At 41.6% G+C, this 15,006-nt stretch overlaps 1 non-coding gene and 1 pseudogene across 1 annotated transcript; both read left to right on the plus strand.

Moving 5' to 3' along the window:
• The first annotated feature begins 1,842 nt into the window (after positions 1-1,842).
• Positions 1,843-15,006, plus strand: part of LOC133052745 (UDP-glucose 6-dehydrogenase-like) — a 122,549-nt pseudogene continuing 109,385 nt past the window's right edge.
• Positions 6,639-6,743, plus strand: LOC133053256 (U6 spliceosomal RNA). Its single transcript, XR_009692188.1, has one exon. It is a non-coding gene; the product is annotated as a U6 spliceosomal RNA (small nuclear RNA).

Raw genomic sequence — 15,006 nt, forward strand, 5'->3', positions numbered from 1 at the left:
GTTCTCTCTCATCTGTGAGATGTTGATGTGTAAAGGGGCTTCCCAGGTGGCGCTAGTGGTAAAGAACCCACCTGCCAATACAAGAGATGCAGGTTCAATCCCTGGTTCAGGAAGATCCCCTGGAGGAGGGCATGGCAATCCACTCAAGTAGCCTGGAGGGCTCCTCAGGGCGACCATGGGGTCACCAAAAGTCAGACACAATGGAAGTGATGGAGCACGCATGATCTGTAAAGATCACTGACCTAGAGTGTCTACACACCTGAAATTTTTCTTCTAGCTCTGGCTCTAAGTCATTATGTGATCTTGAATATGATTCTTCTCCGGTCCTGTTTTCACATCTATAAAATGAAGGTTTTGTTTTCTGCCAATGATTTTTAATATTTTAAAAAACAGAGAAACATTTTTCAAATGAAATTGACATAACTTCTCTCATTGAAAAGTAGGTCGAGTGGGGGTCAAGGTTCAGGTTCACCTCAGAGGAATCTCTTGAGCCACTTCTAGAACCCCAGAACACAAAGGAGTGTAGTTTGATATTCGACTGAGTTCTCAAAGCCCTTTCAATTCTGACATTCTGTAGTTTGAGGGTATCCCTGTCATTAGTATAAAGTTCAGAGGTTAGCGAACTTTTTCTGTAAAGGGTCAGATAGTATTTTAGGCTTTGTGAACCACTACAGTCTGTCTTCTCTTCTACCTTCTCCTTTGTTTTCCTCCCTCTCCCTTCCATCTCCTATTTCACCTCCCCTTCCTCCTTCTCCTCCCTCTTCTCCTTTTCTTTCTTCTTCAAATCCATTTAAAATATAAAAGCCATTCTTAGCTCATAGACACTACAAAAACAAGCCATGGACTAAATCTAGCATGAGGGCCACAGGTTGACAACTCCTGGATAATCTATGGTGTGACTGCAGCACTGAACCCCAGTGACCAGATGTACAATGGTAAGACTGTAGACTATCCTCCATCCCTGATAGGACCTATATATATATATATATATATATAGGTATATATATATATTTTGCAATTTTCAGACTGTTCTTGGTTTGACCTGGGGAGGGTGGTGGAAGGTGTAGGTCACAGGTGGAACCTGAACCTCAGGCCCATCTGGGACCCTACTTGAAACAAACCAGCTCCCCTCCCCCACAATCCCCTTGGCTGAGCTGGGCCCTTCCATGTGCACACAGCCTCGGGGAAGGCAGAGCTAGTAATAGTGGCCAAAGCTGGCTTGGGGCCAAGAAGTTTGGCTATTTGTTGCAGACACAGCTGGGAGGATGTGGGGCAAAGGGGATCATCCAAATATCAAAGTCCAGGCTGAGAGGAGGAGAGGCCTATAATTGAGATCAGATGCCTCTGTAGAGCAATAACACTGCCACCTGGTTATGAGCATCTTAGCTTTGCAGAACCCAAAGGGCTTTTTCAAACAGTATTTAATTTTATCTTCACTGCACTCTTGGGAAGGATAAAAGAGGGAAGGTGGTTTAGCTGTGCTGATGAAGAAAGAATTCTGGCTTAGGAATCAGGAGCCACAGCTTGGTCACTGACCTGTGAGGTAACCTTGGACAAGTCTCTTTCTTTCCCAGGGCCTCATTTTCCTCATTTGTGAAGTGGTGGGATTGGACCAAGTCAGTGATTCTTGAACTGTGATCCCTGGATGAGCAGCAGCTGTATCACCTGGGAACTTGTTAGAAATGCCAATTCTCAGGCTCCATCCCAGACCAGAAAATCAGACACTCTCTGGGTGGGGCCAAGAAATGTGTGTTTTAACAAGCACCATCCCTCCAGGCAAGAACCACTGGATTGAAATCATCTAAGGACATTCCAGCTTAGATTATCTAATTGTGTAAGACAATGGAAGTAAAAATACATTATAAACTGTGCCCTATACCTTTCTGGGATGATGATAGTGATGATGATAAGGATGATGTTCCTGTTGACTTTATAGTTCAGCAGCCAAGTTTATTCCCTAAGCCAGAACCCTATTACCCCACACCTCATCCCCTATGGAGTGTCTCTCAAGTCCTGTAAGACAGAGGTGCCCTAAGGAGCTTATACACTGTGTGAGTAGGTAAATTAGACAAGGCAAACTGTTTCAGATGGTTGACAGAGATGAAGTCACAAGACAACTACTTTGAAGAGCCAGAGAATAGGCACAACCACTATTAGAGATCGTGTGTGTGTGTAGCTGGGGGAGAAATTCACTGCAATCTGGGGAGCTGTGGCATTGGAGAGAACTAGTATTAGGAGTAGTGAGGTCTTAAAGAATGGGGAAGATTTAAACACTTTCCACAAAGGTGGGAGGACTTTATAAGTGATGAACATGAAGGTGAGGTACACCAAAGGATAAAAAAAAAAGCATGTGACCTCAGCTTCTTATAGCATTAAAACTAGAAGGATCCTTATATTTATTCAGGATTCAAGGTGATTCCCTAGATGCTGGATGTAACACCAGGCATTTCCTTACCATTCTGGAAAACATATTGAAAACAAAAGTGAATATGGGTAACATTATATGGAGGACTTAAACTCTATTCTAGAATATAAAAATTAAGTCATTCACAAACATTTATATGTTAAATTTCCAACAAATTGATTTTCACACACTTTCCAAGTGATTCAAAACTTCAGACATTCTGGTTGAATAAATGACTCACACAATGTCACTCAGAACTTTAATGGGACTGGAAGCCATTTCTCCTAATTTCTAGTCCAGTGTTTTGCTCTTGTAATCTGTGTTTGGTCTGAAATTTCTGGAATGGAGCAGTTTTTCCAAAATCCAGATTTTAGAAGGCATATGTTTGAGGTACAGTTGGAAGGAGCTAGGGAAGTGCTATGGAGAACCTGGAATGCCAGGCTGAGGCTTCTTAAATTTTCTCCCATAGCTAAAGGGATATTGGTAAAGGTTCTGGATCTGTGGTGTGGCATAACTTACAATTTAGGGATGTTACTCAAATGATGTAGTATAACAGTGCCTGCTGGATTGCAGTGGGAGAGTACTTGAAGGGAGCAATGTAACTTGTAGCCCCCAAAGTAGGCTGGAAATGCCACAGACCCACTGTCCTTCCCAACCCATCAGTGCATTTTTATTTTTAACAGAAGAAACAATGTGCTGCAAAACATGGATTTTCTTCTGGTATTTCAGCCATTAGTAATGGGAATATTTGGGAGCTTGAGCTTTCCTGGTCTTGGAACATAAAGCTGTGGAGACCTCCTCCCTAAATTGCACTCTCAGCAGCCCTTACTAAAGCTCAGTGCTGTTCTCTGCACTCTGGTTTCATTTCACACTCAGATTTCTATGTATTATAAGCCAGGGTTCTGGAATTTAGGGGATACTTCAGGCTTTCTTTCATTTCTCTCCCAATGATGTAAGCCCAGAGAAGTTACTTACACATATTACCGTGCTAGTTGCATCACCCAGTCAGCTTCAGAGATCCTAGCTCTAAGTTTCACAATTTACAGCTTTCAAAGCTCACTCATACCCATTATCTCATTTGGTTCTCATAAAGCCTTGTGATGTGGGCTGGGCTTATTCTACTTATAATTTAATGGGATGAAACTGAAGACCCGAGTAGGGGAAGTAACTTGTCATGCAGCCAGTAAGTAGCACAGCTCATTTATTCTGCATTCCAGGCAATACTCTGTGCTTCCACTTGTGCTGTTGGGTTTGTGGTGATCATTTTTGTTTTGTTTTGTTTTGTTTTTTATTTTTTAATTAGTTGGAGGCCAATCACTTCACAACATTTCAGTGGGTTTTGTCATACATTGATATGAATCAGCCATGGATTTACACGTATTCCCCATCCCGATCCCCGCTCCCACCTCCCTCTCCACCCGATTCCCCCAGGTCCTCCCAGTGCACTAGGCTGGAGCACTTGTCTCATGCATGTGGTGATCATTTTTATGAGCATTTTTTTAGTAGAAAACCCTAAAGAGATCGATCAGGGCCCAAGCTGTGGTATAGAAGGAAACAGAAAGTCAGGAAAACGAATTTCTCATTTCCAGTTGTGAGCCCTTCCCTCAATACCATAATCCCTCCTTTGAGAATACTGAACGATCTTGGTGGGAAAATCTATGGCTCTGCCTGCTCATAGCCCTGTATCCACCTCTGATGCCAATAGTACTCCGGGTTAGAGTGTATTACATTTGCCTTCAGCCTGCCATGTTTCCTTTCTGCCATTTTCTCTCCTCACCATGGGTTGCTGCAACAAAGGTATGGCCAAGGGACTCCTCTCCTCTGGCCTACTGTAAGTGGTGAGGCTCACAGCCCCAGATCTTCCTTGCACAGTACAAAAAGCCAATCACTGACTGAGAGACCTGGTCACCACTAAATGTAGACAGCTTTTAAAATATGGATGGCACAGGGTCTTTGGCTGAAGTTGCTTTGTCCCGATCTTTCTGGGAGTCTGACTTGGCCCTAAGTGTGAGCCAAAGGCAACACCAACCAGAGTAGTATCAGCCTGGCTTTCAGAGTTCATACAATGTCATGCTGTCTAGATTTTCATCATGAATGTTCCCAAGACTCAGATGCAAAGAGAAATGGGTAGATTTCAACTGGAAAATATTCCTGCCATCTCAACATTCTCTGGAATAACCTGCTTGCAGCTGTCCTGGGGCGGCACCCTCCCTGTAAAGTGTGGCTTTTCCAAGGTTCAAACTCCAGGGATCTGGAGGGGAAGAAGAAGAGGGAGCCAAATTCTGTATACCTCTGCCCCCAGCCTGGATAGTGCATGCATTTTTCAGGCCTGAAATTTGGTTGCTGTGCTTGGGGTTGGGGGTGAGGTAGAGAGGTTCATGGAACAGCCTCCTATGGGGGTGGATCTCTACTTGCAGCTTGCTGCATTTCTTTAAGTCACTGGCTTCCAACAGGAAGAAGTCATTTTCTGATGGAGAGGCAGATTCCCTTGGATAGAAACTCTAGTTGGCTTGGGGGCAACAGACCTGGGTTAGTTCTTGGGTTTGCCATCAACTTGCATTGTGACTTTATGCAATCAGTCATCACCTCTTTGTGTTTTAGCTTCTTCCATTTAAAGCAGAGCTACCAATACAAATTCTAAATATATGGAAAACGAACAAGAGATGAATGTGCTAGGGGAGATGAAGGAATGCTAGGAATTTGTTCATACCTTCTCCAGACCCGTGGAACTAAACTAGTTGCTCTTCTTTCCTTTCCCGCTCTCCCATGGTGTTGGTAGAATGGAAGGTTATGGAAACATCTCCAAGGATTTAGACAGTCATAAGGCAAAGGGAAGAACGGTGTTATAAGCAGTGGCATAACCCAATATGAAAGTGGGGATACCCTAAAATCTTATCAAGGAGATGTTGACAGTCAGTTGGAAACAAAGTCCTATGATAATGGGAAACAAAATGTTGGGATCAGGGGTAACACACAGGATGCTAGGAAGGTAGAGACTTGTTATTTAGTAACTAAGTCATGTCTGACTCTTTGCGACCCCATGGACTGCAGCACACCAGGTTTCTCTGTCCTTCACTATCTCGTGGGGTTTGCTCAAATTCATGTCCATTGAGTCGGTGACCCTATCTAACCATCTCATCCTCTGCCACTCCCTTCTCCTTTGCCTTCAATGTTTCCCAAAAAGGAAGAGAGTGACAAAGACAAACTTTATTGCCTCTTACCATTATGCCATGGACTTGCGCTAATGCTACTCTAGAAATTGCCTTCATTGGCAACCTGGATTGTCAGAACCTAGGCTTAGCTTTGATGTCTTTCAAGTCTATTATTTCCTTTGGATCAGAGTATTTTGGTTGCATATACCTGAGAGTGGGTGCCAAAGAGTAGAGAACAAACAGCTCCTGCCCTAGCATCAGGGCTTGCTTTGGGTCTACCTGTGCTCTGGTGCTCTTATCTCTGAATTACTGGCCTCCTGAGATCTACATAAGTGCTATCCAGTATGGTAGTCACTAGCCATATGAACAACCTTGTATTGCTTATGAGAAGGCCTGGAGAACAGTACAGATGGTTTAGGGGCAAGCAGCCCAGTACTGCTATGAGACCTCAGGGTTCATATCCTGAGAGTAAAGTAAGATGTTTTTTCTATACAAGAGCCCTTACATGGAGCATTTTAAAAAAGAAGGAAAAAAAGAAACCTGAAAAAATATTATTGGACTAGGCATCTTATCACCTGTTGATCACTCATTTGTGCTTGCAGTGGGTCTAAACCCATGAGTTATCCTCAGTCCTCCTGTTTCATAGCTCTTTGTACCCTAGAAAAAAGCATTCACAGCCATTGTTTCATTTGAGTCTCCCTAATATGGCCGAGGCAAGTACACTAGCAGTTATTATATCCGTCTGACCCACAAAGAAACTGTGGCTTATCAATGAAGTGATGGCCAAGGGCCTCTAGTTATTAAGTGATAGTGCCAGACTGAGAATGGAAAAAAATCCAGCAGCATCCTTGAGTACTTTCTTTCTATTTCCAGTCAACTGCCAAATCTGAGTGATTTTCTTCCATACCTCATTCTCAATCAATCTGCTTTTATCCATCATGATTGTCACCGCTGTGGCCCAAATCCTTCAGTCTATCTTCCACATAGTAATCAGAGTGGTCTTTTTGAACATGTTAAGCTGATTGTGCACTCTCTTGTTTAAAACTTTTTGCAATTACTCTTAGGATAAAAAGCAACCTCTTGTATAATTTGGCAACACATATACTAAAATTGGAATGATACAGAGAAGATTAGCATGGTCCCTGTGTAAGGGTGCCACACAAATTCATGAACTGTTCCATAATTTTTAAGGCTTCCCTGTTGGCTCAGACAGTAAAAAATCTGCCCACAGTGCAGGAGACCTGGGTTCAATCCCTGGGTTGGGAAGATCCCCTGGAGAAGAAAATGGTAACCCAATCCAATATTCTGGCCTGGAGAGTTCTGTGGACAAAGGAACCTGGTGAGCTACAGTCCATGGGGTCATAAAGAGTCAGATGCGACTGAGTGACTAACACTTTCACTACACAGTTGTATATATGAACCACAATTTTTTTTACCTCTTCATCTGCCAATGGACATCTAGGTTGCTTCTAAGTCCTGGTTATTGTAAATGGTGTTGGAGTGGACACTGGGTTAAAAGAAAGTGAAAGTGTTAGTCGCTCAGTCATGTCCAACTCTTTGTAACCCCATGGACTATAGCCCATCAGGCTCCTCTGTCTATGGAATTCTCCAGGCAAGAATACTGGAGTGGGTTGCCATTTCCTTCTCCAGGAGATCTTCTTAATCCAGGGATCGAGCCTGAATCTCCTGCATTGCAGGCAGATTCATTACTGTCTGAGCCACCAGGGAAGCCCCTGAAAGTGAAAGTGTTAGTGGCTCAGTTGTGTCTGACTCTTTGTGACCCCATGGACTGTAGCCCACTAGGCTCCTCTGTCCACAGAATTCTCCAGGCAAGAATACTGGAGTGAGTTGCCATTCCCTTCTCCAGGGGATCTTCCCAATCCACGGATCGAACCTGGATTTTCTGCTTTGAAGGCAGATTCTTTACCAGACAACTGAGCCACCAGGGAAGGCCATTGGATATATCGATAGTTATGGCTGATTTGCATTATTGTATGGCAGAAACCAAAACAATATTGTAAAGCAATTATCCTCCACTTTAAAAAAAAGCAGCATCTTGAACCTGGGCTACTTAGCTGTGAATGGTAGAGATTCACAATCTCTAGCTCTTCTCACTCTTTTGCATTCTTTCCGCCAATAAGTTTGAAATTTTTCAGGTTTTTGAAAATTCTGGCTCTCGTCTGTGTACATGCTATTCCCTCTGTTTTCCACACTCTGTTCCCCCAATTCTCTTCACTTGCTAAGCTCCTGCTTGGTAAACTCATGTTCTTCAAGCTCTAACTTCAACTTTGTGTCCTCTAGGAACTTCCCCTTGCCTGCGTCCCTACTCAGAATGGGTTAGTTGCTTCTTTGCACTCCCGTGTCACCCAAGACTTGCTTACTAATATGCTGTTATTATTCTTTACTATAATAATTATAGGGGCTTCCCAGGTGGCCCAGTGGTAAAGAATCTGCCTGCCAAGCAGGAGATCTGGGTTGGATCCCTGGGTTGGGAAGATATCACCTGAATAAGGGACCGGCTACCCACTCCAGTATTCTGGCTTGGAGAATTCCATGGACTGTATAGTCCATGGCGTCGCAAAGAGTGGGACACGACTGATTAACTTTCACTTTCATAATAATTATAATTATATATTATAATAATATATTAGCTGTTTGTGTCTTCCGGTAGATTGTCAGTGCCATAAGATCAAGTTCGTGTCAATTTTAACTCTCTACCATGTCCCTAGAATGTAGCACAGGGCCTGGCATGAGATGGATGCTTACAGTTATTTCTTGATTAATTGAATGAATGAATGAATGAATGGAGGAATGATGAATCTCAGGTAATTCACCTTGCTACCCAGTTTTCTTTCTAGTTGGAAGTAACATATTTGCATACAGAGATAGTCTTTTAACCTTCAGACTACCATTTTCAGTGAATATTTAGTGAATATTTACTAATCATGGGACCTTAATCTTGGAGCAAAGAGCCAGGCATCTGCTATGTTCCACGCATATTTTTAAATGATTTACATTCAATGTATTCATTCATTACTCCATCAGTTATATCTTGAGTATACCCTATAAGAGTAGAAACTACTATTGTCCTCATTTTACTGTTTAGGAAACTAAAGATGAAAGAGGTTTACTTGTTTAAGACTACACAGCTCCAAGTGGTGAAACAGGATTTGAAACTAAGCCTGTATGACTCTAAAAGATATTTTCTATATTATACTGACCCAGAAAATGGTTACTTGAGAACAGGACCTGCTCTCTTTCTTCCATATTATAGGATACACAAGAGCTAATTAACCCTATTAAATAACGATGTTATAAATAAATGGCTCATTAAGGCAATAGTTTTTCAAGGGCTGATAGATTTCTTTTTTCTTTTTTAAATTATGAAAATATGGTGACACATTTACATGAGACTTGGAAAATACAGAACAAAGCTACATATAGTTCCATATATATGTATGATACATATAGTTCCACATATATTATACACATATGTGGAACCATATGTGGAATATAATATAAAATTATGTTATATGCAACATAATATAAAATATATAATTTTTTAGTAGATAAGTTAAGATTTTTAGTTGGAGTTCAATACCAAGCTCTCAAAAATTAATAGAATGAATATACAGAGAAGTAGAAGGATAATTTAACTCAGATGACCATTATATCTACTACTGTGGGCAGGAATCCCTTAGAAGAAATGGAGTAGCCATCAAATCATGGTCAACAAAAGAGTCCAAAATGCAGTACTTGGATGCAATCTCAAAAATGACAGAATGATCTCTGTTCATTTCCAAGGTAAACCATTCAATATCACGGTAATCCAAGCCTATGCCCCAACCAGTAATGCTGAAGAAGCTGAAGTTGAACGGTTCTATGAAGACCTGCAAGACTTTTTAGAACTAACAGCCAAAAAAGATGTCCTTTTCATTATAGGGGACTGGAAGGCAAAAGTAGGAAGTCAAGAAACACCTGGAGTAACAGGCAAATTTGGCCTTGGAGTCCAGAATGAAGCAGGGAAAAGGTTAATAGAGTTTTGCTAAGAGAATGCACTGGTCATAGCAAACACCCTCTTCCAACAACACAAGAGAACACTCTACACATGGAAATCACCAGATGGTCAACACCGAAATCAGATTGATTATATTCTTTGCAGCTAAAGATGGAGAAGTGCTATACAGTCAGCAAAAACAAGATCTGGAGCTGACTGTGGCTCAGATCATAAACTCCTTATTGCCAAATTCAGACTGAAATTGAAGAAAGTAGGGAAAACCACTAGACCATTCAGGCATGACCTAAATCAAATCCCTTATGACTATACAGTGGAAGTGAAAAATAGATTTAAGGGACTAGATCTAATAAACAGAGTGCCTGATGAACTATGGACAGAGGTTGGTGACATTGTACAGGAGACAAGGATCAAGACAACCCGCATGGAAAAGGAATGCAAAAAGGGAAAATGGTTGTCTGAGGAGGCCTTACAAATAGTTGTGACAAGAAGAGAAGCGAAAAGCAAAGGAGAAAAGGAAAGATATTCCCATTTGAAGGCAGAGTTCCAAAGAATAGCCAGGAGAGATAAGAAAGCCTTCCTCAGCAATCAATGCAAAGAAATAGAGGAAAACAATAGAATGGGAAAGACTAGAGATATCATCAAGAAAATTAGAGATACCAAGGGAACATTTCATGCAAAGATGGGTTCGATAAAGGACAGAAATGGTAGGGACCTAACAGAAGCACAAGATATTAAGAGGTGGCAAGAATACACAGAAGAACTGTACAAAAAAGATCTTCACGACCCAGATAATCACGATGGTGTGATCACTCACCCAGAGCCAGACATCCTGGAATGTGAAGTCAAGTGGGCCTTAGAAAGCATCACTACGAACAAAGCTAGTGGAGGTGATAGAATTCCAGTTGAGCTATTTCAAATCCTGAAAGATGATGCTGTGAAAGTGCTGCACTCAATATGCTGGCAAATTTGGAAGACTCAGCAGTGGACACAGGACTGGAAAAGGTCAGTTTTCATTCCAATCCCAAAGAAAGTTAATCCAAAAGAACGCTCAAACTACCGCACAATTGCACTCATCTCACAAACTAGTAACGTGATGCTAAAATTTCTCCAAGCCAGGCTTCAGCAATATGTGAACTGTGAACTTCCAGATGTTCAAGCTGGTTTTAGAAAAGGCAGAGGAACCAGAGATCAAATTGCCAACATCCACTGGATCATCAATAAAGCAAGAGAGTTCCAGAAAAACATCTATTTCTGCTTTATTGACTGTGCCAAAGCCTTTGACTGTGTGGATCACAATAAACTTCAGAAAATTCTGAAAGAGATGGGAATACCAGACCACCTGACCTGCCTCTTGAGAAACCTATATGCAGGTCAGGAAAAAACAGTTAGAACTGGATATGGAACAACAGACTGGATCCAAATAGGAAAAGGAGTACATCAAGGCTGTATATTGGCACCCTGCTTATTTCACTTATATGCAGAGTACATCATGAGAAATGCTGAGCTGGAAGAAGCACAAGCTGGAATTAAGATTGCTGGGATAAATATCAATAACCTCAGATATGCAGATGACACCACCCTTATGGCAGAAAGTGAAGAGGAACTAAAAAGCCTCTTGATGAAAGTGAAAGAGGAGAGTGAAAAAGTTGGCTTAAAGCTTAACATTCAGAAAGCTAAGATCATGGCATCTTGTCCCATCACTTCATGGCAAGTAGATGGGGAAACAGTAGAAAGAGTGACAGACTTTATTTTTCTGGGCTCCAAAATCACTGCAGATGGTGATTGCAGCCATGAAATTAAAAGATGCTTACTCCTTGGAAGGAAAGTTATGACCAACCTCGAGAGCATATTAAAAAGCAGAGACATTACTTTGCCAACAAAGGTCCGTCTAGTCAAGGCTTTGGTTTTTCCATATGGATGTGAGAGTTGGACTGTGAAGAAAGCTGAGCACCGAACAATTGATGCTTTTGAACTGTGGTGTTGGAGAAGACGCTTGAGAGTCCCTTGGACTGCAAGGAGATCCAAACAGTCCATCCTCAAGGAGATCAGTCCTGGGTGTTCATTGGAAGGACTGATTCTGAAGCAAACTCCAATACTTTGGCCACCTCATGCGAAGAGTTGACTCATTGGAAAAGACCCTGATGCTGGGAGGGATTGGGGGCAGGAGCAGAAGGGGATGACAGAGGATGAGATGGCTGGATGGCATCACCAACTCGATGGACATGAGTTTGAGTAAACTCCAGGAGTTTGTGATGGACAGGGAGGCCTGGCATGCTGCAATGTTGTACATTATACATATATATGTACTATGTTTTTCTACTAAGCTTTATAAAGGCTCGATACAGAACATCTGAAAAAAGAGAGAAATTGGAAAACAAACTAAATGAAATGGGAGCATTAAATATGAAATAGAAAAAGTGAAACAAACTAAATAAAAGATCATTATATAGTCCAATCATTCTTAAACATGGCTGCTCATTAGAAACACATCTGGAGCTTTGGAGAAAAGATGCAATACTTGGGCATTTGCATTTTTCAAAAATTCCAAGATAATGCTGGTATGCATCAGAATGTTAAAAAGTGATTACAGGTTTTTCTATTAAATGGGAGTTTTGGTGATATACAAGTCTATTATTTTCTGTTGACCAATCATAACACAGTGGTATTAAATGAATAATAGTTACATAATCACAACAATAAAAGATGTTTGTTAGTTATCACAAACCATAGCTAGACAAGAAAAAAAACGATAATTATAATTGCAAGCCATAATAGAAACATGATTAACCTAACAATATAAAATTATTGTATGCAATTTGGAAGGTTAAATAGAGTGATGTGGTAAGTGGACACACATACATGCACATATTTTCATCTGCCCAGCCAGTCTATGTCTTTTGGTTGGTGCATTCAATCTACTTACATCTAAGGTAATTATTGATACATTTGATCCTATTACCATTTTCTTAAATGTTTTGGGTTTATTTAGTGTAGGTTTTTTCCTTCTCTTGCATGTCCTGCCTAGAGTAGTTCCTTTAGCATTTGTTGGAAGACTGGTTTGGTGGTGCTGAATTCTCTTAACTTTTGCTTGTCTGGAAAGCTTTTTATTTCTCTGTCAAATCCAGTCAAGAGTCTTGCTGGGTAGAATATTCTTGATTATAGGTTCTTCCTTTTCATTACTTTAAATATATCATGCCATTCCCCTCTGGCTTGTACAGTTTCTGTTGAGAAATCAGCTGATAACCTTATGGAAGTTCACTTGTATGTTATTTATCATTTTTCCCTTGTTGCTTTTAGTATTTTACCTTTGTCTTTAATTTTTGTCAGTTTGATTACTATGTGTCTTAATGTGTTCCTTCTTGTGTTTCTCCTGCTTGGGACTCTCTGTGCTTCCTGGACTTGGTTGACTATTTCCTTTACCATGTTAAGGAAGTTTTCATCTATTATCTCTTTAAATATTTTCTCAGGTCCTTTCTCTCTCCTCCTTTTGGGACCTCTATAGTGCAAATACTGGTGCATTTGTTGTTGTCCCAGAGGTCTCTTAGACTGTCTTCATTTTTTTCGTTCTTTTTTCTATATGCTGTTCTGTGGTTGTGCTTTCCACAATTTGGTCCACCAGGTCACTTATCCATTCTTTTGTTTCAATTATTATGATATTGATTCCTTCTAGTGTATTCATCTCTGTTTGTTCTTTAGTTCTTGTAGGTCTTTGGTAAACATTTCTTGCATCTTCTCCATTCTGTTTCTGAGATCCTGGATCATCTTCCCTACTGTTATTTCTGGAAGACTGCCTATTTCCACTTCATTTAGTTGTTTTTCTGGGGTTTTATATTTTGTCCCTTCATCTGGGATGGAATTCTCTGTTTTTTTCATCTTGATTAACTTTCTGTAATGTGGTTTTCATTCTAGCTGCTGTGAAATTGTGGTTCTTCTTGCTTCTTCTGTCTGCCCTCTGGTGGTTGAGGCTAAGAGGTATGTGTAATCTTCCTGATGGGAGGGACTCAGTTCAGTTCTGTCCAGTCGCTCAGTCATGTCCGACTCTTTGCGACCCCATGAATCGCAGCACGCCAGGCCTCCCTGTCCATCACAAACTCCCGGAGTTTACCCAAACTCATGCCCATCGAGTTGGTGATGCCATCCAGCCATGCCATCCTCTGTCGTCCCCTTCTGCTCCTGCCCCCAATCCCTCCCAGCATCAGGGTCTTTTCCAATGAGTCAACTCTTCGCATGAGATGGCCAAAGCATTGGAGTTTCAGCTTCAGCATCAGTCTTTCCCATGAACACCCAGGACTGATCTCCTTGAGGATGGACTGTTTGGATCTCCTTGCAGTCCAAGGGACTCTCAAGAGTCTTCTCCAACACCACAGTTCAAAAGCATCAATTGTTTGGTGCTCAGCTTTCTTCACAGTCCAACTCTCACATCCATACATGACCACTGGAAAAACCATAGCCTTGACTAGACGGACCTTTGTTGGCAAAGTAATGTCTCTACTTTTTAATATGCTCTCGAGGTTGGTCATAACTTTCCTTCCAAGGAGTAAGCATCTTTTAATTTCATGGCTGCAACCACTAGTAGTGGGAAAAACTGGGTCTTGCTCTGATGGGAAAGCCTTGCTCAGTAAAGCTTTAATCCAACTGTCTGCTGATGGGTAGGGTTTCACTCTCTCCTTGTTAGTTGTTTGGCCTGAGGCTACCCAGTCCTGAGGTCTACAGGCTCTATGGTATGTTTAATGGCAACCTCCAAGAGGACTTACACATAAGACCACTTCCAAGACTGCTGCTGCCAGAACCTCCGTCCTTGTGCCCAGCCATTGCTGACCCATGCTTCCACATGAGACCCTCCAACACTAGCAGGTGGTTTTGGTTCAGTCTCCTGTGGAGTCACTGATCCTTTCCCCTGGATCTTGGAGCATACAAGATTTTATTTGTGCTCTCCAACAGTGGAGTCTCTTTCCCCCAGTCCTGTGGAAATTCTGTAATCAAATTCGGCTGGCCTTCACAGTCAGATTTCCTGGGGATTCCCAGTCACTTTTGCCAAACCCCCAGTCTGAGAAGTCTGACCTGGGGCTAAGAACCTTCACAACAGTTGGAGAACTTTGCTATTATTGTTCACCTGGTGGGTATGGGATTTGATTTTATCATGATTGCCCACTGCTGCCATTTTGTTCTGGGTTCTTCTTTGTCTTTGGAGGTGGCACATCTTTTTAAGGTAGGTTCCAGCATCCTCCTGTTGATAGTTGTTTAACAGCTAGTTTCGATTTTGGTGCTCTTACAGGAGGAGATGAGCACATATCCTTCTACTCCACCATCTTGAACTGGAAGCTCCGGGACTATTAGATATCTAGAATGAGAAAAGTTTCTGTGCACTGATTTAGGTCAGTTCTCTTCTCTCAGGTCAGTTCAGTTCAGCCTCTCATTCATGTCCAACTCTT

The sequence above is a fragment of the Dama dama genome, chromosome X (assembly GCF_033118175.1).
Source record: "Dama dama isolate Ldn47 chromosome X, ASM3311817v1, whole genome shotgun sequence".
In the NCBI taxonomy this organism is placed as follows: domain Eukaryota; kingdom Metazoa; phylum Chordata; class Mammalia; order Artiodactyla; family Cervidae; genus Dama; species Dama dama.